Here is a 4602-nt window from a genome sequence, read left to right as displayed (position 1 = left end):
CACTTGTGTGGCCTCCGCATCCAATATTGGGGTTGGCGGTCAGGCTTTCACATGGCCTCCAGGCCCTTGAGCCACGTTCAGTTCACACGCCAGCTGTGTGAAGCCTGGGGGCTCCGGGGCTCTTTGCCCAGGGCTGGGCCGGCAGGGCAGGGGTGGGAGTCAGCATCCTCCCCGCCCTGCATCCTGATGCAGCTGGGCGGGGCCTGTATCCGAGCCTTTGGAGGCCACAGGCAGGGCCACAGAGACCTTCCGGTGGGTGCTGCAGAGGTGGAGGGCGTGGCGGGAGGGACAGGGCAGACAGTGTCTGCACCAGCGTTCCCAAGGCCATCCCAGGACCCTAGCACCCCCCGTGACGGGCTGCCCCTGCCCCTGCTCCTCAGGGCCTTGTCCCTTTGTCGGCAGCTGTGAGCACTGGAAATGCCGTCTCCTGGCTCACAGGTGGGGAAGTTGAGGCTCCAGTGGCTCAGCCCGGAGCCCACAGGGGCCCCCGGGCCTGGGGTTGGGCTCTCCTAACTGCGGACACACCACAAATGGCTGCTGTGGGTCAGTTGGTGGGGGAATGTCTGGGTTCAGAAACAGAGCCAGTAGCTCGTCAGGACATGAGAAGGTTCTGGCCTTGACCGCATGCATGGGCTGCCAGGACGGTTGCCAGGTCACTCTGAGCAGCCTCGAGCCCCACCTGGCAGAGTCTGAGTGGAAGTCAGTCCCACTGAACCCCCTTGGTCTGCACCTCCTGCCCACTTGCCACCTGGCTCTGCCCCCCTTGGTCTTCTCCGTGGCCGAGTCCCAGTCCAGCACACCTTGCTTTGCTGTGCCACCCTCTCCAGAGCAGGGTCTTGGGGGCCGGGCCTCTGACACCAACCGGTGACAGTGGAGACCTAGAAATTCCGGGGGTGGGGGGAGAACCAGTGTTGGCTGAGCACACGTGGCTGGGTCCCACCCTCCATCCTCCGTGGCGAGTAGCGGGATTTGGTCACCCCCACATGCCAGGGCAGGAGCGGCAGGGGCTGCAGGCAGTAAGGGGCTGGGCGGGCCGGGGACACCTCAGCAGGGACCCAGAGGTGTCTCTGGGGCGGCAGTACTCGGGGCACACCTGTGTGCCAAGGGCAGGAGGGCACTGCGCAGCCTGGCTGGGCCAGAACAGGCAGGAGCCCCCATGTGACCTTTGGATGGGGATGGGGGCCGGTGCCCAAGCAGGGATGTCTGCTGCCTGTGGGCAGAAGCGCATGGTGCCTGCCCTCCAAGGGTCAGTCTGTGGGAGGCCGAGCCACCTAGACCAGCATGGACACCTCGTGAAGCAGAGGTAAGAGGCGCCACAGGGGACTTGCCTGGTGGCGCAGTGGTTAAGAATCTGCCTGCCAATGCAGGGGACATGGGTTTGAGCCCTGGTCCGGGAAGATACCACAAGCCGTGGAGCAACTAAGCCCGTGTGCCACACCTACAGAGCCTGTGCTCTGGAGCCCGTGAGCCACAACTCCTGAGCCCGTGTGCCACGACTCCTGAAGCCTGCGTGCCTAGAGCCCGTGCTCCACAACAAGAGAAGCCACCTCAATGAGAAGCCCACGCACTGCAACAAAGAGTAGCCCCCGCTCGTCGCAACTAGAGAAAGCCTGCGTGCAGCAACGAAGACCCCACACAGCCAAAAAAAAAAAAAAAGCACCGTGGGCAGGTGTGGCTGCACAGAGATCCCCTAAGTGAAACTTGGAAATTGTGTGTCCCGCCCGTTTGTAAGTTACCCAAGCTTCTTCCTCATCTTTTAAAGTTGCTCATGCCCAGCGTGTTGTAACTGTTGCCATTTTAAAGTAGAACAGTTCCAGCAGCCTTTTCAGCATCTCCGGCAGATTCAAAATGCCATTGCAATTTGACGCTCGCCCTCGTCCACTGGAAAAGGACCCCAGCAAGCTGTCCTTTCACAGCTGTAAGCGTCATGTTATTCCTCCTTCCCGTAGAACTGCACCCCAGTGCAGAATGTGCTGGGTTGAAAGTTATGGCGTCGCAGAGGGTCTGTTCTCCCGGGCACACGGTGGGCTGTGACCCGCCTCCCCACCCAGCCTCACGGGGCCAGCCAGCTGAGAGCTCTGGCCAACAAAGGGCCAACAGAAGTGCCACAGGACTCGAGTGGACCAGCTCACCAGCTCCACTTCCTCCACCAGGTGTCTGGGCACCCCAGGGCGGTGGCTCCAGTCTCCAGAGTGAGGGGGCCGGTGGGGCAGAGCTCCCAGCCCACCTGCTGTCCAAGTGTGGGGTGAGATGACCCTCCGCCGTGTTGTGCCATGGCCTGTCCTTTCCAGCACCCTCGGCTGCTCCCAGACAAAATACCTGCAGTACATCGAGAGGGTCGTTTGTCCTAATCTGTGAGACCCTGAGGCCAGACCTGGGAACAAGAACTTCCTCTGTGTTCTCAGAATCGTTAGGTACGTACTCAATCAACATGATGCACAGACATTGCAAATTTTCGTAACTGAACGTGAAAGTAGAATTGGAAATGCGTCAGTTGAGCCGCCCGTCTTCAAGGGCGAACATTACTTGGGGTTCGCCCAAGTGATAAGACATGGTTCGAGCGTTAGGCTTTCTTCCTATTTTTCGTCTTCATTGATATGCGAGCTGATAAATCGTCACCTAAATAGAGATGAGAATGAAGGTTTTACTGTAGTAATGTCCCTCAAGCTTCCAAAGCCCTTCCATGTGTCAAAAGCCACATGTCAATGGATCAGCACGAGAAAGGGCAGGCTGCTCCCCTAATGCCATCCTGCCCCAGAGACAGGATTTGGGGAGAGTAGCCTCCCAGTCTGGGCTGGCCGGGGGTGAGGACCGGAGCAGCCCCTGCTGTCCACCCCTGCCCAAGCGGCAGGGAGGGTGGAGCTCGGAGCCTCTGCCAGATCAGAACCCCTGTCCAGGTGTCACCTCCCCACCCAGGCCCCTCTCTGAGATGAGGACAGCGTCAGAGGGGCTGCCGTAATGGGGTAGGGGTGCAGGGCCGCCAGCTCCAGCTGCGCCCTCTGTCCTGTGGGTCCCGTGCGCTCGTCCTGCCAGCATCCGCCACGCACCCGCTGTGCTCCAGTGGCAACTCTGCCACCTGCCATAGCCACTTGCCAATTCTGAGAGCACGTGGAGACCAGCGGTTTTTCTCCTAACCAGACTAGCCAACTGAAATACACCTCAGAGAGTGGCGGCTGTTTACAGCGGAACTACTACAGGGTGTCTTGGAAGTAGCCTGAAGAACCAACAAGACTTTACAGAGAAATAATGATTCTGTTACAGGAGGCACAGAAGGTGTAAGTAAACGGAGGCATGCGCCCTGTCCATGCATGGAACAGCCTAAGGCAGCGCAGACTTCCACCTTCCCCATCCTCCAAAATGTATTCGGAAAAGGAAAGGCCATGAATACCTAAGTCATTAAATAAGGGAAAAGGAGGATGTGGGGGACCTCCCACAGCATGTGGGATCACGGAAACGTGCTGCTGCAGGGGAGAGGCCAGCCCCTGACTGGAGGTGTCCGGGTTGTTGGGGATGGAAGCAGCCCGACTCCCTCAGTGAGCAGTACACAGGTAGAACGGGTGGGCGTCGCTCAGAAACGCTGGTGAGTCTTCAAAAGCACAGCGACCCCCGGACTTCCCTGGCGGTCCAGTGGCTAAGAGTCCGCGCTCCCAATGCAGGAAGCCCGGGTTCCATTCCTGGTGAGGGAACTGGATTCCGCGTGCATGCTGCAACTAAGACCCGGCGCAGCCTAAATAGATCATCCTGGACCGGGGCACGAACCCGTGTCCCCTGCATCGGCAGGCGGACTCTCAGCACGTGCGCCACCAGGGAAACCCCGGATTGAATTACTGAGTGAAGTTGAAACTCCAGCTATGCTAAATATTTTACAAAGAGCACGTGTAGATCCTATTACAGTGGGATGGGGACCTTTTATGAAAGAAAAAGAGGTGATACAGCGAGTCTTGCAGGCAGTCTGCATGAAGGTGGCAGCTGGGCTCTGCGCCAGAGACCGAACCCAGGAGGGTGCGAGAGGGGTGGTGCCTGAAGGTGGGCACGGGGGTGTCGGAGCGGAGGGGGTAAAGGTCAGGAAGATGCGGGCACAGGCCGACCGGGAGAATGCCATTGCCCAAGGCAAACGGATGGGGTGATGGGGAGGAGGTGCAGGGCTAGAGAGGCCGCGGGACCGCGTGGAGGTGACGCGGGGTGGGAGGGAGGGCACCGGGGCGACGGCTGCAGTGCACAGGCCGTGAGGAGACGCCCCGCAGCGTCCGCCGGCCGGCTGCCCTGCGTGGGGGGCGGCAGTCCCCCGTCTGCGTCCGCAGCAGCCCGGGTGGGTGGGAGCCTCAGCGCCCACGGTGGCGGCCAGGCTTCGGTAGAGAGCAGGGAGCGGGTGCGGGAGGCGGACGAGGGAGGAACCCCTCTCCGCGGGGCGGCTCCCGGACGCGGGGCTGGAAGACGGGAGCCCAGGACGCGGCCGGCCCCACCGCATCTCCGCCGCGTGCAGCCACCGCCGACCCTCGGGCGAGGGGAGCCCCCCAACTCGGCCTCCCTCTCCTCCCTGCCCTGAGGAAGAGGAAGAACCATTGTTCATTCATTTTATTTAAATATTTTTTGCCAAGTCAT

Source organism: Neophocaena asiaeorientalis, unplaced genomic scaffold, assembly GCF_003031525.2.
Source record: "Neophocaena asiaeorientalis asiaeorientalis breed wild unplaced genomic scaffold, Neophocaena_asiaeorientalis_V1.1 scaffold242, whole genome shotgun sequence".
Lineage (NCBI taxonomy): Eukaryota > Metazoa > Chordata > Mammalia > Artiodactyla > Phocoenidae > Neophocaena > Neophocaena asiaeorientalis.
This window is presented reverse-complemented; position numbering follows the sequence as displayed.